We start from the raw sequence: 25,644 nt of genomic DNA on the forward strand, positions 1-25,644 counted from the left end.
CCTTTTAATATAACCATTTCAGACTATTGTCTGTTCTAGGACGATACAATTCTAGTTCATGTATATGCTAGCTTTGGAAATACAGTAGAGTTTCGCTTATCCGACATAAACAGGCAGGCAGAACGCTGGATAATATGGATGTGTTAAGAAAAGACCTATTAAAAGTAAAACTTATGATATAATTTTACATATTACGCATCTAATAATAATGTTTTATAACAAAAAACTGCACTGCACTGAATCAGGGACGTATCCAGCGTGAGGGCCTGAGAGCTGTCTCTCTCCGAAACTCAAGCACTTTTTAATAAACTTGCCTTTACCCTTTTGAAGTTCTTTTATATCAGTTTACTAGTAGTCAGTGTCCAAACTTTGGGCAATGTGCTGTTGTCTTGTTATAATTCTAAGAACATACCATAATGCCATTATACCAGGTGCAGTGGCGTATTTAGGGGGGTGGCTTCCGGGCTTAAGCCCCCCACGAAATCTTACTTAGTATAGTAAAGTAAATGAAATATCTTGCAGAATTTTCACATTTCCAGGCAAAGCCCCCCCCTCCGAAAGTTAGAAAAGCCCCTCCCGAAACAAAATCGTAAATACGCCACTGACCAGGTGGAATTAAAGAACAGTTTTAAATAGGATTAACATTTCGTTTCCGTTCTGTTTTTAACTTTAATATATTAGAACGATACACTCTGTGTCTTCTTGCTATTTTTGTTATGTGATATACGTAGCAGACAGTTTTCTTTAGTTACATTTCTCTCGAAAATATGTTTCATTTTAATTGTGCTATAATGCAGTTTCCAAAATAAACCGGTTTATAAATGAAAAGTAGGAAAAAGTTTAAGAGAGGTACAGAACTGTTGCATTATTATTATTATTATTATTGATATTTAAAAACATTAGAATTACGTGCTTACGAGGATTCGTGTTGGGCCCCCTCCGAATAGAAAACCTGGATACGTGTCTGCACTGAATGATAGACGCATGAGTCAAGGTGTAGACGGGCGCGCTAGGCGATAGACTCCACAGCATGAAAAATAGATGAAGATCACAACTTGCAGTTCTTCTTGCCGATTGGTGCTATTTGCAATGATATATCGGATCATATGGTATGTGGAACAAAGGATGGTCGGATAAGCGAGACCATGGTGTATTGGTGTTTCACCAACCTAAACCTCTAAAATGTTTGTATAAACAATTATCTTTCACTCCCTAGCTAAATTTGTAGGTATGATCACACACCTTGCCTCATAAAGTATAGTCTTATAAAGAAAAAAATTTGTTTAGCTAAAACCTAAAGAAAAGCCAACTTCAATTTTTTTTAATAATGGCAAACTAGTCCACTTCACCACGATAAATCACGTTTGGTACTAAGATGTCTTTTTCTGTCCGTATATATCCTTCACACTTCGCTAGAGACAAAATTGTTTTTTCCCCAAGAAAACAGGATGAGAGAACTATACAACAGCATAAACAGAAAACAATAGTTCTCTAATCCTGGATAAATACGTCATTACAGCAAAATATCAGTAAGTTGTCCTTATTATATTGCTTCGGTTCTTATTAACATGAAAATTATAATGTTTTGTAAAAAAAATGGGATGGGATGGGATGGGATTCGATGTGGTGTCAAAATTATAAAATAACTACGACTCCGCCACTCTACCCACCGAACCACGGAGGCTACATGGTGTTAGCTCTTTTTTTAAAGAAATAATCTTCATAACCATGGTCCGTATCGCTTCGAACCTTAAAATAAGAGTTTTCTGTTTAATTCTATATTCTCGTACGACATCTTAGTTACAGAAGCTAATTTATATTTGGCAGGCAATCTACACACTAGGATTTAACCAATAAATCAACATTTTAGTCCACTATCCAGTTCCATGATCCAACTTCTCGACTCCCCTACTGAATTCCCTCCGCAATTGTGATCTGCTACTGAAAAAAATCCCTAGAAATCATCGTTGCCAGTATACACAAAACCGAGCATAATTTTGTTTTTTGCTTATATTTTTATTATTTTATTATATTTTTTGGAAATATCTTCTTAGATGGATTCCTTTCTATTATCTCCACATACTAATAACTGAATTTTACCCATAAACGTAAGGAAAATGGAATAAATGCGAAAAATCTTAAGTTACAGTATACGCGCAATTTTTTTTGCGCATGGGAGTACATCAAAACAAACAATAATTCACCTTCTTCCATAGCTGAATTTTTAGTTGGTTTAATCGTAATCATTCTTGTTAAAGCTAAAAGGTATATTTTCAATCAAAGTATCACCTAAATATATCTCTAGAAAGTATTTATCCAAACTTAATTCCATTTGCATTATTTTCCCATTATAGAGAAATTTATAAAAATTAAAAAATTAAATATTCTAAAGATTGGCCCCTTAACGTTTTTATCTTTTAATCGATATAATAGGGGTATAGTTTCCTTCTGCATAATCAATTTAGTAGTATCCATCCTAACCTTTTGAAAATCTTCTTTCTTGACGTATGTGTCTTGTAACGTTTCTAATGCATCTTCAAACCGTTTTCTATCATTCTCTAATTGTGCTTCTATTGATCTAAGTTGACTTACGCTAACAACATCATTTAAATTCTCCAACAATTTTAATTTTTCTTCACTAATATCAACATTATCTTTTCTATCTTTAACATTACCAAATATATCCATACTCATTTATTATACAGAAAATGTCCATCGTAATTTTTCAAAACATTACTTTAACATCTCTATTTGTTTAGATGAGTGTTTAAAATCAATATCAACATGAACATCGTGCTTTTTCAACAGATGGTACAATACACATTTTAAGTTAATAAACAATACTCTTTTCGGATACAGTTCTTTAAAGGTTTCGTATAAGTTTTCGAAGCCGTTTATAAGTGTTTCTTTCATATGTCGTAAGTTTAATGGTTTTTGATCGGTAAGGTGATAGTGTATTAAATAAACATCATCATAATATTTTGTGTATTTGTTTTTCTTTAGTACTTCTAAAACATCTTTTGTTGATATTAAATCTTTTGATATACCTCTAAATTCATCATTTAACACCTTGAACACCTCTTCAGGAATAATTCTATCCTGTAAAGCTTGCAAACGAGATAACTGTAACTTAAATCTTTTTATAGTATCATACCATGATTTTCTTACGCAAGCAGCTCTCATTCCTTCATTAGCACTATAAACAAAACCATTCGCTACAGAACAATCATCACAAATGTATGTACTCCTAAATTTTGTTAATGACTTACCACCACAATTACTGCATTTTAATGGTCTAGAACTATAATTTGACAACATGTCCTTTAAGGTAATTATTAGATATAACTTTACCAACTCTTCTTCCGTATACAAAAATTTAGGTATTTTCCATAAACCAGTAACATTATGTACGTTGTTTTTTATCTTTTAAGTCTATCTTACTAACATCCCGAAAATACCAATTAAATTTATATTTAACTAGTGCATCTAGTTCATTCTCATGCTTCTCAAAATAATCTAAAAATCTGTTGTGTATATCTTCCATATTTATCTTAAAACAAAACTTTTATGGATATAAACCATAAAAGTACTTAAACTTAATAATATTTAATCATTTTTAATCATATACATAACATCACTAAAAGAATACCCTTGATTTAGAAGATTTAAAACCTTAACACAAAGATGACCACATATAACTGAATTAAAGTCTTGTATTCGTTCGTCATTGTAAAATAAGTTTTTGGTACCAAGATATTGTACTAGTTGTTTAGGAGGAACACCACCATAAGAATCGAACACGTACTTTATATTGTTATCTTTCCAATAGCATATCCAATGAGTACCAATGTTTTCTGATTTATCGAAGTTAACTACACCACACTCATTTATATAGGGTTTATGTGGAAGTTCGTCACTCATAAATACACCTCTAAATCGTTTTATCTTTAATTCTTTAACCAACCTCTCTATATCGAAGTTGGTCAACGGTTTTAGTTTTTTGACTTCTTTGGTTTACCTGCTCCCTGCTTTTCTTCCATAGCCATATTGTATCTTTTTGGTTCTTCAAGTTCTTGTTTATTCTTCTTAGCATCAAGTACAGTTTTAGTAATAGCTAATGCTGCACCACCTGCTAATGAGCTAACTGCTCCTAAAGCTGCTAAAATGGCTGGAATTGTAAAAATAAAATCACCCATATGCTCTTTCCTAATCTTTTTCATTTGTGCAGTAGTTAGAGTTAAATCCATTCCTTTACCTTCTTTAATTTTCTTAGATTTATCACTAAGTTGTTTCTTTGTTAATACATGATCAATATTTAAATCCTTTAGTTTGTTATAAGGAACACTAAACATACAACCTTTAATAGAACACATTTTCCTCTTTATTTAAGAGAACATCTTAGTTTGTAAAAGTACAGTCGTTGTTCCTCCACCAAATTCAATTAAGGAATCATTCTCATCTGTTATCTTTATCTCAAAATTATCAACCTTGTCTTTGGATGTAGGGAAAAATAATGGATAAGTAGGCTCATAAATAATTCTAAGTTTAAACTCAGCATCTGTTTTAAATGATGCTATAATTCCTGTTTCTCTATGTGTGTACTCTGTATCTTTAACAAACATACCATCTGGTATATTACAGTGAACATTTATAGAATCAAACGGATGAAACTTTGGCAACTTACTTCCAATATGTGTTTTGTTTTTTCTAAAACTTCAAGAACATTAATCCCGAGGACAGTACCTATACCCCAATTGTAACATCATTACTATCAGTTTCTATTTTAACTCTATTTCTTAAATGATCTTCTGATAATGATATGTTGATGGATTGAGATTTTAAATACTCATTAAGTGATTTTAAATTATATTGCCCTTCTGGTATAAAAACTTGTCTATCACCATATGAGAAACTGCTTTTTTCTGTTGTTATGTTTGGAGTTAGATATGTACTGTAAAATCCAACTAGTCCTATACTTAAATAGTTGCTACTGTTGTCTAATTCGTAATGGAGTTTCTTCTTTAAAACAGAAGTATCACTCGTTAACTTAAATACCTTAGCCACTTATTATATAATAAATGAATGAGTTTGATTTACCTAGAGATATTCCAAGAGAGAAAGTAATCAAGTTAACAGAAGATGTCATTCAAAAGTTAGAATACAGTTTAAAGAAGAAAAAGAGAAAACTACGATTTGTTAAATATGCATACTACACTTTGATCACGTTATCAGTTATACTTTCTGCAACAACTGGATTTATTAATATTTTTATACCTGTAACAATTTACTCAATATTAACAACGTCTCTTGCAACTGGAAGTGCTATTATAACAGGTTTATCTTCTAAGTTCAACATAAGCAAAAGAAAAGACGAATATAAAACCATTATCACTTGTATTAACTCATTTAAAGGACAGTTAGAGGTGATAATAACATTAAATGGTGAAATGGATAACGAATATATAAAAGATAGGTTGCTTAAGATCAGAGAACAACTTAAAGATATAAGATCAAAAAAGAGTCGATTTTCTCTATAATAAATGAGTAAGAAAACTATTAATTGGGATGTAAAAGAGATGATAAAAGAAACAACAGTAAAGAAAAGAAATGGAGAGCTTATACCTGATGATATTCGATGTCTTATAGTGGGTCCATCTGGGTGTGGTAAAAATTTTCTGTTATATAATTTTTATTACAGCCAGGTTGGTAAAACAATAATTACTTCTATATATATTCTGAAAGCGTGAATCAGCCAAAGTATGACCAATTAAAAATCGATTTGAAAAAGCAGAACTAAAGTTTAAGAAGCAAATAGCAACGTTGTTAAGCGGTAATGATTCTATTGTACCTATTGATGAATGTGAAAAATACTCTGTCGTTGTGTTTGATGATTACATTTTAGAGAATCAAGATACTGTTAGAAATTACTTTACAAGAGGTATGCATAGACATTTAGACTGTTTCTATCTTGCACAAACATATTCAGAAGTTCCTGAACAGCTTATAAGAGATAACTCTAACTTCCTATGCATATTCAGACAAGATGATACTAATCTTAAACATGTGTATAATGAGTTTGTTGGAGGAGATATGTCTTATGATAAATTTAAAAAGATATGTTCAAAATGTTGGCAAGGACATTATGGTTTTATAGTTATTGATATGACAAGGAAAGTAAACAATGGTAAGTATAGGAACAAGATAAAACACTTTATAAACGGTTGACTTTTTTACGTTTATTGATGTTTATTCGTTTTCTATATAATAAATGGATGAGAAAGATATTAATAAGAATATTAAGTTAAAGGAGTTCTTGATTAAGGGCTTCAAATTTGGAAGAAAGAAAGAGCAGGTATATATGATAAATTTAAGACACAAGAACAACCTGTAATTGATGCTATCCAAAATTTTGGAAGCGAGATCAAAGAAGTAGCAGAACAAAATAAAAATTTAATAACTGAACTTGTTCCAGTTGTACATAAGACGGCTTCAATAGATCCTAGTCTACTAGAAACACCTAAAAAGATAACTTATGATAGTCCTCCAAGTAGTAGTGATACGCCTATAACGGTAGAAATAAAACAAATGAGAAAACAAATTAAAGACAAAGTTGAAGGAGTAGAACCTTTAACAACAGCACAGTCATTTGGTAAGATTGCTACAAAATATTATAGTAAAATAAATGATAGTGTGTTTGGAATAAGAACTGTAGAAGAAGATGGAAAAATAATAAATAAGATAGGAAATTCTAAAGTTAAAGTGAATGGTGATGATTTGATAATTAATGGTAAAACATATAAAGGTTCAGAAGGTCTATGGGAATTGTTAACGATGTATACTAATAAAACCATTGAAGATTATGACGATGAAGATTTTGAACAGTACAAGGAAATAATAGAATCAGAGTAGTAATGGGGTTACTTTGCCTCACTTTTTGGCCCCTGGGTCCCTGCCTCAGGACCCATGGTCCCTGGCCGGGGTCAATTACCTAGGGGTACCTAGGACCACCCCCTAAAATTTGGCAGGGGTACATAGGACCACCCCCAGGACCCATGGTCCCTGGCCCGTGTCAATGACCTAGGGGTACTTAGGACCACCCCTCTAGATTTTGGCAGGGGTACATAGGACCCCCCCCTTAAATTTTGGAAATTGCCAAATCTAAAAATTGGGTGTGGTAGCCTAGAACCATAGTATGTACCTCTATCAGTATTGGGTGTCTATGTCGTTCCCTTTCATGGGTAAAAAATTGCCAAAAATTCAAATTTCGGAGGTTTTTGACCTAATTTATCCCCTTGGATGAGGTGTTATTACCCTATATGGTTATATGGGCGTATACAGGGATTCATTACCTATCATAAGACATGGGTATATTAATGCACCCCTTGAAATGTTTGGGAGGGGTACTTTGGCCACCCCTTCAATTTTGGAAATTGCCCAATTTAAACATTGGGTATTATAGTATAGGACCCTAATATGTATTATGATAAATTTGGGTGGTCCACCTCGTTCCCTTCTAGGGGTACAAAATTGCCAAAATATAAACGTAAGCAATACGTAGTACCACGTGTTTGGTTTCTGGTCGATTTTATCCCCATTTGATGAGGTTATTATCCTATATATATAGTTATATGGTCATGTATAGGGGTCCATTACCTTTCATAAGATATGGGTATATTTGTGGACTCCTTTAAAAATTTGGGAGGGGTACTTTTGGCCCACCCCTTAAATTTTGGAAATTGCTCATTTTATATATTTGGTATTATAGTACGGGACCCTAACATGTATTATAATAAATTTGGGTGGTCCACTTCGTTCCCTTTTAGGGGTACAAAATTGCCAAATTTTAGTACAACCACGTGTTTGGTTTTTGGTTATTTTATTCCCTTGGATGAGGTCCTATTACCTTATATGGGTGTATACAGGTGTTTATTTTCCTATTGTAAGACGTAGGTACATTTGTGCACCCCTTTAAAAATTTGGCAGGGATGCCTTGGCCCACCCCTTAAATTTTTTGGAAATTGCCCAATTTAAACATTTGGTATAATAGTATAGAACCCTCATGTATAGGGGTCCATTACCTTTCATAAGATATGGGTATATTTGTGCACTCCTTTAAAAATTTGGGAGGGGTACTTTTGGCCCACCCCTTAAATTTTGGAAATTGCTCATTTTATATATTTGGTATTATAGTACGGGACCCTAACATGTATTATAATAAATTTGGGTGGTCCACTTCGTTCCCTTTTAGGGGTACAAAATTGCCAAATTTTAGTACAACCACGTGTTTGGTTTTTTGTTATTTTATTCCCTTGGATGAGGTCCTATTACCTTATATGGGTGTATACAGGTGTTTATTTTCCTATTGTAAGACGTAGGTACATTTGTGCACCCCGGCAGGGATGCCTTGGCCCACCCCTTAAATTTTTTGGAAATTGCCCAATTTAAACATTTGGTATAATAGTATAGAACCCTAATATAGATCACTATAAATTTTTCGGTGGTCTATCTCGTTTCCCTCTTAGGGGTATAAAACTGCCAAAATATAAACGTAAGCATTACGTTGTACCACGTGTTTGGTTTTTTTTTGACCTAATTCATTTCCTTGGATGAGATCCTATTACCTTATATGGTTGGGGGGCGCGGTGGCTCAGTGGTAGAGCGTTCACCTCTGGTGCTTGGGGTCCCGGGTTCGATCCCAGCCCCGCCAAGTGAACTTTGTGGTGGACAAACACCGTGCTCGTGGGTTTTCTCGGGGTTCTCCCGTTTCCTCCCACTTTCTTCATTCCACCATTTTCATTCATCTCTCATTATCACCGTCTCCTTTAGCCTCACCGGCATAACCGTGGGACGTAAAACTTAAAGATTTCATTTTTTTTACCTTATATGGTTATATGGCCATGTATAGGAGTCCATTCCCTATTATGAAACATAAGTACATATGTGCACCCCCGGGAATGGTACCTTGGCCCGCCCCCTTAAGTTTTAGAAATTGCCAAATCTAAGCATTTGGTATCATAGTACTGGACCCTAATATATATTACTAGAAAATTTGGGTGGTCCACCTCGTTCCCTTTTAGGGTGCATTTTGTTCCGCTTTAGGAGTGAACCTTGCAATCGTCCCGAGTTTGATTCTTGGAAATGTTGAATTTAACGTCCCCGCGAAAACGGTGAGAGATGATAGGACGAAACATGAACTTACTTGACTGAGGATTGAAGCAGTGACCCCATACAGTAGAGACAAGCGCTGAGCCATCGTACACGTGTGTTCATTACTATGCAATAGTCCCGAGTTTGATTCTTGGTGCTAGTTTCAGGAAATGTTAACGTCCCACTTGAAACGATGATGAGAAATGAGAAAACATCATAAACTTACTTGCTTGCGGATTGAAGCAGAGAACTCACACATCAGAAAAAAAAACGCTGAGCCACCGTACTCCATTCAGTGCGAGCAGTTTTGCGTATGAAAAGAACATGAACAGATTATGTTACATTACTACACATTTCTGCTTGTTGTTACGCATAGAAGCTTGTTATTGTGAAATTGCAGAATCTGCTTTTACAACATCAGCATTTTTTTTCAGCTGACGGACTTTTAAAGCTCAACTTTACATTTATGTCAAAGGCAGTTTCGTAACATATCGATGAGTGTTACATTTTTTCAATCAAGTTTAAGGAAAATGAATCACATTTTAGATGTGTTAATTTGAATGTCGTAAGAAACTAACGAGTCAACGGTATGATGTCATTATCAAAATTGCGATACTAGATGTCGTAACGATTGATGTGTAAGGAGAAAAACGTGAATAATGTCACAACCAATCAGATTGCTTCTTACATCACGTTTCGGCTCATGATGAAAGCTGTGTTTTCATTGGTTCTCCGTGATGTCATTGATTCATTTTCCTCGTTTCTGATTGGCTGATAGTGATGTCACTTTATAGTTGAACACGTTTTAGACCTAAATAAATTTCTTAATTTCATTTTCAAATCCTACTTCCACGAAGATCTTGAATGAACGTAGGTGTACCTCTAGTGACAGCGTGACTTTACTCCGTTCCTTGAATTTGAGGTAAGTATCGACTGCGTTTTCTTAACATCAATGGAGTGTTTTTTTGCATGAGGATAACATTGTTATCATTGTTTTATTTAACACGAAATATTTAGCAAATGGAAGAATAACTTGACCGGGGATCGAATTAGGAATCCCACACATTAGAAGTAAGCACAAGAAATTTGTTGATTTTGGTTTAGCGTCCCTTCAGTAGTGGGGTGCTAGGAATACAGCTTAATGTTGAATCTGAGCGCATACTGGGTGTTGAACCCGGGCCACATCCCACACATTAGAAGTAAGCACGAGAAATTTGTTGATTTTGGTTTTAGCGTCCCTTCAGTAGTGGGGGGCTAGGAATACAGCTTAATGTTGAATCTGATCGCATACTGGGTGTTGAACCCGGGCCAGAGGTGCGTAACGCTAACCACTTAGCTCAGTTTCTGATAGTAAACAAAGAAACTACGCACGAATTTGTTCCCTACAACGTGAGACGTGGACCTACAGTTTAATGTGGGATCTGATCTCCCGCCGAGAAACGAATTCGAGTCTTTCTTGCCTTAGCTCGAGAAAAGCAAGCGCATGAGATTTTGTTTTCGTTTCATGTTCGTCATACGTTTTAAAGTTCAGTGTCAGAGGAAAAAATGCTTACTACAATGATTCTTTCAGCACAGTTAGAAAAACAATTTCATTCATTCTTTTTATCACTACAGAAACTTAGGTCATTTACATGTTGATGTTGGTCCGGGTTTGACGACAATAAAACGTTTCAGTAGTAGAACTATTTGAGATATGATCATTCTTTTAGGATTGATCGTGTAGTCATTTTGATAACGTAGTGATCTCTGAATTCAATTTTAATTCGTGCTTTTTTCTCGTTTTAGATATTTGTTTTTCTTTGCCTATTCCTTTTTGCTTACCTTACCTTTTTCCCTATTTGAATATGGCTACTTCTGGCTTTACTGTCTTGCGAGAAATCAATAGACATTATCGGCGTTTTAATCTTGAAGGACGAATGCTGGAAATTCAAATTAATGCTCCGACCAGTGGCACCGATATTGTGGAGTGGGTTCAGGCCTCCTTTCAACAGATGTTGGATTATTTATTGGAAAACGTCGACGAATCATCGATGGTTGGATAGTCGATTTTATCCCACGATGAGAAGAACAAGCCATTTTATTTATCTTTCCGGCATGCAAGTAATTTGACACTGGAGACTTTATGGGCATCCTTTGATCGCATCCTTCAAAGTAACGATAGTTTTCTCATGAACGAACCGTTCATTGTCCATTTTCATCATGTGGATGTGCCCCGTGGATTTGGGAGAATGCGTCGAGGTCTTTTATCAAACGACGAATTATTAAAGTGCAAGAAAGGCATTTTACGTGTAAAAAACACCGACAAGAAATGTTTAGCGTATGCGATTGTGATTGCTATTGGCCTAAAGAAATATAAGGATACAAATAAGAAACTGTACAGACAATATCACAACCAGAGAAAGTGTGTTGTTCTCCCTGACGTACATGAACTTTTGTCCAGATCATCAGTGAATTTAGAGCATGGGGGATCCGTGGAAGAATTACGACAATTGCAACGCTACTTAACCGATTATAAACTTACCGTATACACCAGCTTTTCCGGAGAAGATATTCTGTATGAAGGACCGGGTGGCGAAGACAAGATTCCAATCAATTTAATGTGCATCAATTCACATTATGACATCATCACGTCATTAACGGCCGTTTTCTCTACTGTGTATTATTGTGCTGCATGCCACAAAAAATATAATAACAGAAATAGACACGTCAAGAACTGTTCGGCCATGTGTGAGAAATGTTTGCAGAAACCGCCATGTAGTAAGACCAATACGGAGAAGCAGTGCCCAGAGTGCAATCGTGAATTTTATGGTGAAACATGTTATACAAATCATCTGACTGTACCATACCATAAAGGCCAACCAATATGCAAGATGGTGAAACAGTGTGCCAAATGTCTACGCATTTATTCGTTTGTCCATACAGGGGAAAGAAAACATGATTGTACTGATTATTTTTGTAATGTGTGCCATAAACATGTTACGTCTACCCACCAATGCTACATGAAGCCTGATACGACTCAATTAAAGCCTGGAGTTCCATCAGTGTTACATGCCAAGAAAGCTATGATTGTCTTCTATGATATCGAAGCCACACAGGATACTTTCTTCGATGAAGACACGTTCATTCATAAGCCCAATTTACTGGTGGCCCAACAAGTATGTTACAACTGTGTTCAAGATGAGGATATACATCATCCGTGTGAAGTTTGTGGACAGCGAGAACATATTTTTCAAGATGATCCGATCAATGCCTTTCTTGCGTATTTACGTCAACCACGACCCAACATCAAACTTATTGTATCTTTGGCACATAACTGTAAGGGCTATGATGGTCATTTTATTCTTAAATCTTTAGTGGAAAAACATGAATTGAAACCTACTTTGATCTTGAACGGAGCAAAAATTTTAAGCATGAAAGTGAATCACTTATCGTTTATTGACTCCTTAAATTTCATGCCAATGGCTTTAAGTAAATTATCCAAGGCATTTCATTTACCAGCGACCAAAGGATATTTTCCACACTTTTTTAATACTGCTGCAAATCAAACGTATGTGGGAAAATTACCGGACATCCATTATTATGGTGCAGATGAAATGAAAGTGGATGAACGAGAAAAATTCATGACATGGTACAACGAACACCAGAACGATACGTTTATTTTCCAAGAAGAATTGGTAAACTATTGTGTCCAGGACGTCAACGTACTTCGATTGGCTTGTATATCTTTCATGACCACTTTTGAACAAGAAACTCACGTCAATCCTTTCCTGGAGGCTATCACTTTGGCGAGTGCGTGCAATTTAGTATTTCGACGAAATTCTTTAAAACCCAATACTATTAGCATTCTTCCTGCACGAGGATACCGTCACAGAAACAATCAGTCACGGATTGCTTTGCAGTGGCTTGCCTACATGGAGGAAAAAGAGGGCCATCCAATTCTACATGCTGCGAGAGGAAAAGAAGTTTATGTTGCTGGTTTTCATCTGGACGGCTACTACAAAAATCCCGACACTAAAGAGGAACACGTGTATGAATTTGAAGGGTGCAGATTCCACGGATGTCCTCTATGTGTCCCTACAGGCCGTGATCAACCCATTTATGAGAACTCCGAAGAAACAATGAACTATCGCTACGAGAGAACACAGCGTAAAATGAAGTTATTACGATCCATGGGATATAAAGTACATGAAATGTGGGAATGTGAATTTCGTGAAGTGTTAAAATCCAATCCAGCATTGGCCTCTTCTTTAAACACACATCCTTATACTAATAAGACACCATTAAATCCAAGAGACAGCTTCTATGGTGGCCGTGTTAATGCCATTAAATTGTATCACGTCGCAAATGAAAATGAAGGCGAAGAAATAAAATTCTTGGATATCGTTTCCCTGTATCCTTATGTCAATAAATGTGGACGGTATCCAATAGGGCATCCACGAATATATCTACAGGGAGATCCAGAAATGCCCGACATTCAAGATGTCAACGGATTGGTCAAGTTGAAGATTTTGCCTAGCAGAAATGTGTTTCATCCAGTGCTGCCATTTCGCTCAAATAAGAAGTTGTTGTTTCCACTTTGTGCTGCCTGTGCCACAGCATTAAATCAAGATTCTGAATGTACACATTCGGAAAGTGAACGAAGTCTAACAGGAACATGGGTGTCCTATGAAATTCAAAAAGCCATTGAACTTGGGTATCAAGTCATTGAAATTTACGAAATTTGGGATTACGACATCACCGTATATGATCCAGAAACCAAGACTGGCGGATTATTCAGCGAATACATTAACACATTTTTGAAATCGAAGCTAGAAGCTTCTGGTTGGCCTGCCAATTGCGTCACCGAAGAAGAAAAGCAGCAGTATATTCAAGTGGTACAACAACGGGAAGGCATAACTTTAGATGCAGCAAATATAATGACAAATTCAGCACGTCGTAGTCTTGCAAAACTCTGTTTGAATGCCTTCTGGGGACGACTCGCTATAAGAGACAATTTCAGCCAAACGACCATCATTAACGACCCCAAAGAACTGTATCAGAAATTAACTGCTCCAGATATAAAAGTCAACCAAATTTTACCTGTTAACGATTCGATGTTATACCTTTATTGGCAGTATGAAGATGATGTTCCAGTACAAAATCACAATGCTAATGTTGTCCTTGGAGCATTTACAACGTGTCAAGCTCGTCTGGAACTCTACAAATATTTAGAACTGCTGCAAGAAAGAGTACTATATTTCGATACAGATTCCGTAATATTCACGCAGCGACCATCACAGCCCACAACAGAACCAGAAGTATTTCTTGGTTCAATGTCAAATGAACTGGAATCAATTGGACCAAAAGCATACATTAAAAAATTCGTGTCTGGTGGCCCAAAACAGTACGCCTTGGAAATCTACAACCCCGACACGAAATCAACCAGTTATGTATGCAAAATTCGTGGATTCACACTCAATTATACTGCAAGTCAAAAGCTAAATTTTAACAGTCTGGAGCAAATGATCATAAATCAATCGAGTGAAAAAATCTCCATTAGCACGCCGCACAAAATTTACAGAACCCACGATCATCATCTTGTCACAAAACCTGAAGAAAAGAAGTACAGTTTCAACTATAAAAAACGCCGATTAATACCAGACACATACGAGACATTGCCCTATGGGTATAAAAAAGCCAGAACAGAATAACAGCCATATTTTCCCCTAATCCCACCAACATCACCTCCCAAAGACGGGGCAAAGAATCAACGCAACACGGGACATGCTTCAACGAGGCCACAGCGGAAACAAAACTCAGATAACATCACCTTGCAGAAACCCGTGGAGAAAAAAAAAGGAATTCAGGTACGTCACATTTGCTTTTCTTTTTCTCACCTCACTCTCTCTTGATCAGTTAGTTCGATGTTAATAATCTGTTTTTCTTCTTTCACAGGAAAAAAAAATAAATATTACCGTGTATATTCATATGTTTTATTTTCTCTTTACAGAACTTGTACCTGTCACGGACACGTCTTCCTTTGAAGAAAAAGAAATTCTGTATTCATTTTCACATGCTAAAAATAAATGTACAAAAATATGATTCTGTGTTTTATTTCACATCCTAAAATCAAATTCTTTTTCCTGTACTGCGATTTTAATTTCTTTTTTCTGAATCAGTTTACCGATAAAATAAATCAATGTTTTGCGGAAAAAAAATCAAACTAAATTTTTGTTTCAGAAAATTTTTTGTGTACGAAAAAAAAACTGATTCAGAAAATTTTTGTGTACGAAAAAAAAATGTTTTCAGAAAAAAATTTTTGTGTACGAAAACAAAATTCTGTTTCAGAAAATTTTTTTTGTGTGTACAAAACAAAAACTGTTTCAGAAAATTTTTATGTACAAACAAAATTCTGTTTCAGAAAAAAATTTTTATGTACAAACAAAATTCTGTTTCAGAAAAAATTTTTGTGTGCAAAACAAAATTCTGTTTTCGTCACGAAACTGCTCCGACTAAATGAATCGATTCATTCTGATAGTGTTGGCAACACTGGAAAAATTTCGGTAAGTATCGCTCAGACCCTGAGTTACAGCGAACACAACTAGATTTGAACCAGCAACCTTACATGTCTGATTGATCTCTAAATACAGCCAACTAAACAATAAGATTGTGTGTATACGTCAATGCTAGCACTGAGTCAACAAGGTTTTCTTCAAGGTCAAAGTTGCACACGAAGTAAAAAGATGACAACGCAGATCTTCTATCTTTCTATATGAAACATAAACCTAGTGTAAACTGCTCGCACTGAAATGTGTAATGTAACATAATCTGCTCGTCTTCTTTTCATACGCGAAACTGTTCGCACTGAATGGAGTACGACGGCTCAGCGCTTCAATCCACAACGAAGTAAGTTCATGTTTCCTCCTATCATTTTTCATCATCGTTTCAAGGGGACGTTAAACTCAACATTTCTTAAACTAACACACACACACACACAAAAAAAAATCGAACTCGGGACCATGACATAGTAATCAAAAACTGAACTTCTCAATGGGCCATAGTGGTTCAAATATGTGAGATCTCTGCTTCAATCCGCAAGCAAGTAAGTTTATGATGTTTTCTCATTTCTCATCATCGTTTCAAGTGGGACGTTAACATTTCCTGAAACTAGCACCAAGAATCAAACTCGGGACTATTGCATAGTAATCAACACACGTGTACGATGGCTCAGCGCTTGTCTCTACTGTATGAGGTCACTGCTTCAATCCTCAGTCAAGTAAGTTCATGTTTCGTCCTATCATCTCTCACCGTTTTCGCGGGGACGTTAAATTCAACATTTCCAAGAATCAAACTCGGAACGATTGCAAGGTTCACTCCTAAAGCGGAACAAAATGCACCCTAAAAGGGAACGAGGTGGACCACCCAAATTTTGTAGTAATATATATTAGGGTCCAGTACTATGATACCAAATGTTTAGATTTGGCAATTTCTAAAACTTAAGGGGGCGGGCCAAGGTACCATTCCCGGGGGTGCACATATGTACTTATGTTTCATAATAGGGAATGGACTCCTATACATGGCCATATAACCATATAAGGTAAAAAAAATGAAATCTTTAAGTTTTACGTCCCACGGTTATGCCGGTGAGGCTAAAGGAGACGGTGATAATGAGAGATGAATGAAAATGGTGGAATGAAGAAAGTGGGAGGAAACGGGAGAACCCCGAGAAAACCCACGAGCACGGTGTTTGTCCACCACAAAGTTCACTTGGCGGGGGCTGGGATCGAACCCGGGACCCCAAGCACCAGAGGTGAACGCTCTACCACTGAGCCACCGCGCCCCCCAACCATATAAGGTAATAGGATCTCATCCAAGGAAATGAATTAGGTCAAAAAAAAAACAAACACGTGGTACAACGTAATGCTTACGTTTATATTTTGGCAGTTTTATACCCCTAAGAGGGAAACGAGATAGACCACCGAAAAATTTATAGTGATCTATATTAGGGTTCTATACTATTATACCAAATGTTTAAATTGGGCAATTTCCAAAAAATTTAAGGGGTGGGCCAAGGCATCCCTGCCGGGGTGCACAAATGTACCTACGTCTTACAATAGGAAAATAAACACCTGTATACACCCATATAAGGTAATAGGACCTCATCCAAGGGAATAAAATAACCAAAAACCAAACACGTGGTTGTACTAAAATTTGGCAATTTTGTACCCCTAAAAGGGAACGAAGTGGACCACCCAAATTTATTATAATACATGTTAGGGTCCCGTGCTATAATACCAAATATATAAAATGAGCAATTTCCAAAATTTAAGGGGTGGGCCAAAAGTACCCCTCCCAAATTTTTAAAGGAGTGCACAAATATACCCATATCTTATGAAAGGTAATGGACCCCTATACATGACCATATAACTATATATATATATAGGATAATAACCTCATCAAAGGGGATAAAATCGACCAAAAACCAAACACGTGGTACTACGTATTGCTTACGTTTATATTTTGGCAATTTTATACCCCTAGAAGGGAACGAGGTGGACCACCCAAATTTATCATAATACATATTAGGGTCCTGTACTATAATACCCAATGTTTAAATTGGGCAATTTCCAAAATTGAAGGGGTGGGCCAAAGTACCCCTCCCAAAAATTTCAAGGGGTGCATTAATATACCCATGTCTTATAAAAGGGAATGAATCCCTGTATACGCCCATATAACCATATAGGGTAATAACACCTCATCCAAGGGGATAAATAAGGTCAAAAACCTCCGAAATTTGAATTTTTGGCAATTTTTTACTCATAAAAGGGAACGACATAGACACCCAATACTGATAGAGGTACATACTGTGGTCCTAGGCTACCACACCCAATTTTTAGATTTGGCAATTTCCAAAATTTAAGGGGGGTGGTCCTATGTACCCCTGCCAAAATCTAGAGGGGTGGTCCTAAGTACCCCTAGGTCATTGACACGGGCCAGGGACCATGGGTCCTGGGGGTGGTCCTATGTACCCCTGCCAAATTTTAGGGGGTGGGCCATGGTACCCCTAGGTCATTGACCCCGGCCAGGGACCATGGGTCCTGAGGCAGGGACCCAGGGGCCAAAAAGTGAGGCAAAGTAACCCCATTACTACTATCAGATGCTGCCTTCCAAAAATATAATCGAGAGAAAAAAGTAGCATCTAATAGAGGTTCTAAGTACATTAATATTATCAAGCCTATTTGGGATAATTATATTAAACCATCTTTATCTCCAACTCCTAAAAGGACTGGTGAAGGAATTAAACAATATACAGAGATACCTAAAGAATATATATGGATGGATGATGTGAGAAAGTTAATTGATCGGTTAATAGTTATAGATGGAGAAGAAAAGGCTGGTAATAATAACTTTTATAATGAGAAAGTAGGTATAGTGAGTATGATTAATAATAAGCATCAGAATTTATTCCTAGTGATCCAAAAGGTATAGCAGGGGTGCCCACAAGGGGGGGCTATGACGCAAACTGCGTCATTGAAATATTTGGGGGGGGTTAAAATCTATATAAATATGTTTGATGAGGGGGGGTAAAATTACTCGAAAAGATTTTTTTCATGGAAGAACACCTACGGATAGACAATTAGGGGGGGTGCGTCATAGACATAAGGGGGGGTGGGCACCACTGGGTATAGGGTATTTGATTAAGATCTTAAATACATTACCACCACGATTCTGGAATGATGAGAAGCTTGGAAAAGGATTAGTAAATGATTTGATTAATAAACTCCCATTTCAATTACATATTCCAGGATTTTCGTATTGTGGTCCGGGAACTAAGCTCCAAGAAAGATTAGAAAGAGGTGATAAAGGTATTAACCCATTAGATGAGGCTTGTAAAGAACACGATATATACTACAGAGACAATAAAGATACAGAGTCAAGACTTATTGCAGATAAGGAACTAGAAACTAAAGCATGGAAAAGAGCATTTAGTAGTGATGCGTCAATTGGTGAACGATTAGCTGTTTTGGTGTTGGTACTGCTATGAACGCTAAGGTTAAGTTTTTAATGGGTTAAGGTTAAGATGGGGATTATAAGTTTTTAATTGTTATTTGTCTCAAGTGGAAAAATTGTGTTAAAATATTAAATTGTTCGCACTAACTATCTTAAGTCGCGGCACAAGTCACAATCAAAGGTAGCACTTGAAGCACTAATAGCACGTATATTAAATAAAATTAGTATACGCAACGGGAGTTCGACAGTCAACCAAACCGCAATGGCATACACAAATACAGAATTCGCTATTCCCGCTAAAACGATAAAGATGGATGGATACCTTCTGAAACACGAGAATAGCGGTATGTGAGAGTGAACTACACTAGCGACAAAGGATCTCACTTCAACGAAATCTGAACTAAAAATATATACATCTGGGTATCTCTTGCCTTTCCTCCGGCTGCTACAAACAAAAAACAATTGCCGAGAGAGCGATCGTGGCTAAGGAAATAAGAAACTGCAGAAGATGATGATTTTAAATATAAAGTTGCTTTTGTGAACGTTCTTGTACATCATTTCATTAACACTGGCAACATAAAATATAAGGAAAGTATAAGAACAGTGTTAAATTCTTATTATATTTCAAGTCACAATGGCTGGTGAGGCGTCTGTTAAGTTGGAATTGATGTGCAAAGAAGAAATTGCTTTTGACTTACCTAAGGAAGATCCACTCGAAGGGAAAGGGTGGACATATGAACTGATGACTGACAAGAAAGAGTTAATATTATCCACAACGGAAGGAGAGGAAACAAATGACAAGGATACAGCTATGTGTTCTTTGGATGTTAAACTAAACGTTGATAGGGTGAAATCAGGGGACGACTTGGGCAATGGGGACCAGTTGTCGACAGGGACAAGATGGGTATCATTCGATTCGCATTAACGAGTAGATCAATAATTGATATGCCATTTTCCCGAAAATTCAATTTTTAACCGGGAAATTAATAAAAATTCGGGATTTTGAGCAATGGGGACCAGTTGTCGACAGGGACGAGATGGATATCATTCGATTCGTATTAAAGAGTAGATCAATAATTGATATGCCATTTTCCCGAAAATCCAATTTTTACCCGGGAAATTAATAAAAATTCTGGATTTTGGGCAATCGGGACCAGTTGTCGACAGGGACGAGATGGGTATCATTCGATTCGTATTAACGAATAGATTAATAATTGATATGCCATTTTCCCGAAAATCCAATTTTAACCCGGGAAATTAATAAAAATTCGGGATTTTGAGCAAAGGGGACCAGTTGTCGACAGGGACGAGATGGGTATCATTCGATTCGTATTAACGAGTAGATCAATAATTGATATGCCATTTTCCCGAAAATCCAATTTTTACCCGGGAAATTAATAAAAATTCTGGATTTTGGGCAATGGGGACCAGTTGTCGACAGGGACGAGATGGGTATCATTCGATTCGTATTAACGAGAAGATCAATAATTGAAATGTCATTTTCAAGAAAATCCAATTTTAACCCGGAAAATTAAAAATTCGTGATTTTGGGCAATGGGGACCAATTGTCGACAGGGACGAGATGGGTATCATTCGATTCGTATTAACGAGTAGATCAATAATTGATATGCCATTTTCCCGAAAATCCAATTTTAACCCGGAAAATTAATAAAAATTCGTGATTTTGGGCAATGGGGACCAGTTGTCGACAGGGACGAGATGGGTATCATTCTATTCGTATTAACGAGTAGATCAATAATTGATATGCCATTTTCCCGAAAATCCAATTTTAACCCGGAAAATTAATAAAAATTCGGGATTTTGAGCAATGGGGACCAGTTGTCGACAGGGACGAGATGGGTATCATTCGATTCGTATTAACGAGAAGATCAATAATTGAAATGTCATTTTTCCGAAAATCCAATTTTTACCCGGGAAATTTATAAAAATAAGGGATTTTGAGCAATGGGGACCACTTGTCGACAGGGACGAGATGGGTATCATTCGATTCGTATTAATGAGTAGATCAATAATTGATATGTCATTTTCCCGAAAATCCAATTTTAACCCGGAAAATTAATAAAATTCGGGATTTTGGGCAATGGGGACCAGTTGTCGACAGGGACGAGATGGGTATCATTCGATTCGTATTAACGAGTAGATCAATAATTGATATGCCATTTTCCCGAAAATCCAATTTTAACCCGGAAAATTAATAAAAATTCTGGATTTTGAGCAATGGGGACCAGTTGTCGACAGGGACGAGATGGATATCATTCGATTCGTATTAACGAGTAAATCAATAATTGATATTCCATTTTCCCGAAAATCCAATTTTAACCCGGGAAATTAATAAAAATACGGCATTTTGGGCAATGGGGACCAATTGTCGACAAGGACGAGATGGGTATCATTCAATTGGTATTAACGAGTAGATCAATAATTGATATGCCATTTTCCCGAAAATCCAATTTTTACCCGGGAAATTTATAAAAATTCGGTTTTTTTGAGCAATGGGGACCACTTGTCGACAGGGACGAGATGGGTCTCATTCGATTGGTATTAGCGAGTAGATCAATAATTGGTATGTCATTTTAACGAAAATCCAATTTTAACCCGGAAAATTAATAAAAATTCGTGATTTTGGGCAATGGGGACCACTTGTCGACTGGGGCGGGATGGGTATCATTCAATTGGTATTTACGAGTTGATCAATAATTGATATGTCATTTTTCCGAAAATCCAATTTTAACCCGGAAAATTAATAAAAATTCGTGATTTTGGACAATGGGGACCAGTTGTCGACAGGGACGAGATGGGTATCATTCGATTCGTATTAACGAGTAGATCAATAATTGATATGCCATTTTGCCGAAAATTCAATTTTAACCCGGAAAATTAATAAAAATTCGGGATTTTCGGCAATGGGGACCAGTTGTCGACAGGGACGAGATGGGTATCATTCGATTCGCATTAACGAGTAGATCAATAATTGATACAATTATTTACAATTTTTTTTAGAGTGCTCCATACATAATGTACCTTTTCGTGTACCTGCCAGTTTGTATCACCTTCCTCATTTTGTTTATTGATTTGTATTGATATTAAGTTGCAATAAAAAGATTTAAAACAAGTGGATTCAACAAGGACTGATAACTTGGCACGACCTAAGCAAAAGAAAATGGACATGAGATTTGGAACATGGAATATTAGGAGTCTTTATAGGGCAGGCGCGTTAAAATCCGTAACGAGTGAGTTAGAGAAATATAGCATGGACGTAGTAGGAGTTCAGGAAGTTAGGTGGGAAGGAAATGGATCTGTGAATTCCGGAAATTTTACGTTCTTTTACGGGGAAGGAAATAAAAATCACCAGTTAGGAACAGGGTTTTTCGTTCATAAACGTATATTACAGCAATTAAACGGGTTGAATTAGTCACTGACAGACTTTCTTTTATTACTCTTAAGGGATGGTGGTGTGATATTATTGTTTTAAATGTACATGCCCCAACTGAAGATAAAAATGACGATATAAAAGACAGTTTCTACGAAGAAGTAGAACGAATATTTGACCAACTCCCGCGATACCATATGAAAATTCTATTAGTGAATTTCAGTGCGAAGGTAGGACGAGATGATATTTTCAAACCGAGTATAGGGAACGAAAGTCTGCATAAGGAATGTAATGACAACGGTGTTAGACATTGCCCAAAATCACGAATTTTTATTGATTTCCCGGGTAAAAATTGGATTTTCGGGAAAATGGCATATCAATTATTGATCCACTTGTAAATACCAATCGAATGATACCCATCTCGTCCCTGTCGACAACTGGACCCCATTTCTCAAAATCCCGAATTTTTATTAAGTTCCCGGGTAGAAATTGGATTTTCGGGAAAATGGCACATCAATTATTGATCTACGCGTTAAAACGAATCGAATGATACCCATCTCGTCCCTGTCGACAACTGGTCCCCATTGCCCAAAATCCAGAATTTTTATTAATTTCCCGGGTAAAAATTGGATTTTCGGGAAAATGGCATATAAATTATTGATCTACTCGTTAGTGCGAATCGAATGATACCCATCTCGTCCATGTCGACAACTGGTCCCTATTGCTCAAAATCCAGAATTTTTATTAATTTCCCGGGTAAAAATTGGATTTTCGGGAAAATGGCATATCAATTATTGATCTACTCGTTAATACGAGTCGAATGATACTCATCTTGTCCCTGTCGACAACTGGTCCCCATTGCCCAAGTCGTCCCGAAATCAGAATTAGCAGTAGAAGAAGATCCTGAATTTGAAAGGAATATAGAAACGCCTAGAAAAATAGTGGTTAAGGAGACTTGCGCGTCGTACTCTAATGACTCCCAACAATTAACAACAAAAAGTCTAAATTTCAATTTTTCATATACTAAATGGCTCAGATTGATAATACGGTTACACGCGTTCGGAAACTGTTGGTTAAAAGTAATACTTCACGAGAAATATTTACGTATGGGAGATGTCTCGAACGTAAGTTATTAACCTACAATTTGGAAATTGCATGGTACAGATAGACAAGCTGTATACCAAATAAAAATAAGATCGATACGACTCATACAAATCTTATGTAGTTCATATCTTGATAAGCTAATTATTTCTTTATTATTGATTACACACTTCTCATTAATTGTTGCACATATTTAAAATATGGGTGCTCGACAATATTGTTTTATTTATATGGAGACTTATGTAAAATAAGACATCGTGAGAATGGTATTTATCCTAATATTTTCCAAATTTAAACGTGGAATGTATTATATTGTAACAAAAACTATGGACGTTTGTGTTTTTGCTTAGAATTTAGCTCAAATGTGTCTAGCCTCATTTTTCCGGAGGGCTTCGAAAGACATTAGTAAAATACAAGATAAAGAATATTTTAACCATCAATGGACGTTCATTAATTGTAGAGGTCCATATATCAAACCATTTCGTAGCTGCACTCATTTCTTTCAAGGAAGTCGACTTTTTACATTCCCAGGAATCATTTCTAGAGTATGGACCTTAATTTCTCAATATATAATCACTTTAAGGGCTTAGTGAACGTACATGATATGTGAATTAATGTACAAACAACGCTAACCAGCATGTGCTAGATGGCCGGTAAAAATAAGATTGCTATGCAGATTAGGGCATTACGCAGAATGTTGGTAAACGAGGATAGCGCAAAATTCTGTATTTGGGATAAACTTACATCTCTTACATGTTGAATGTGTTCTTGTACGTTCCTAAGTATTTTATAGGGAACATCCTGAAATGCTTCCTTTGCTTGTACATTTGTTTTCCAAATTAACACAATATATTAAGGACGTAATTCCTTAATTATGTAAATTCCTTCCTTCCCAAACTTTTTTCTAATGTTTGTGTCATGATTTGCCACATTGAATTTTTGATATTTCATTTCACTTACAGTGGTAACTAGCTACCGTACGCGGGTTTACTTTGCACGGTAATTCTTAAGAACAGCTATTTCTCATCTCCGGTGCACGAGGATAATTCTTACTGTTGCACTACCTACAAAATTAATTCTATTTCATGTACAACAGGTAATAGGACACACAAGAAACCCAAATCATGTTCTATTCTCACTCCAATATGAAGTGAGAATACAAGGTGATCTGCGTTTCTTATGTGTTCTATTACCACTTCTACATAAAATAAAATCAATTTTTTACGTAGTGCAACAGTAAGAAGTACCAACGTGCACGGAACATGCGATATGCGTTCATCCCCCCCAATCATACATTAAGTACAAGGGCACTACAAAGGTGCATATGTAAGTACAAGGGCGAAATTAAGAAATGCAACGAAAAAGAAAAAGGGACACGAAGAATTCATTTTCACATATCTAAAATGCTTGAAGAATCATAAGGGCTCTACAGGGATACACATTTAAGTACAAGGGCCACACAAATTCAAAAATGCAACGAGAAAGAGAAAAATGCCCAGGGAGCATTCATTTTCACATACCTCTAATGATTCGAGGATACAACCAAGCGACTTCGAACTGTATTCTTTCCGTAAGGTAATTCTTATTTCAACAACACCGTACTCAGTAATATTCCATTAGTCACACACTCACATAACTATAATCACTCCCCTGACATTTTTTTCTTAGCGTGTTCTCAACACAAACCACGTGCAGCTCGTCGCCATATTACTCTGCCTCCTTCTTCACTGAGCTGCCGCCTATATCAATCTGCGCAAACGCACTTTCATAATTCAGTGATGTCACATAGAACATGTGAAAATCGCAACTCGTAAAATAAGTAAACAAACTCCAAAACACAACGAGAGCGGAATACACACACGTATTCTTTTATTTCGAATCACTCATTAACTAATTAAAATTCGGTATGTTACCAACTTTCTAAGTAGGCAGATATTCAATGAGTAATTCCAAAAAGTATCGCGTTTCTACTCCATTCGTGACCATGAAGTTCAATTGCTTAAATATCACCCTTT

The 25,644-nt window shown here is 36.3% G+C and overlaps 1 protein-coding gene across 1 annotated transcript in view; it reads right to left on the minus strand.

Moving 5' to 3' along the window:
• The window catches only part of LOC145689071 (uncharacterized), a 93,801-nt gene extending 68,467 nt beyond the window's left edge, over positions 1-25,334 (minus strand). Inside the window, exon 1 of the mRNA XM_081763196.1 lies at positions 25,150-25,334. The gene's annotated coding sequence lies outside the window, so the exon portion shown is untranslated. The remainder of the gene's footprint in view (positions 1-25,149) is intronic.
• Between the last annotated feature and the right edge of the window lie 310 nt (positions 25,335-25,644).

This window comes from Thermobia domestica, chromosome 7 (assembly GCF_964235325.1).
Source record: "Thermobia domestica chromosome 7, izTheDome1.hap1.1, whole genome shotgun sequence".
NCBI classification, from domain to species: domain Eukaryota; kingdom Metazoa; phylum Arthropoda; class Insecta; order Zygentoma; family Lepismatidae; genus Thermobia; species Thermobia domestica.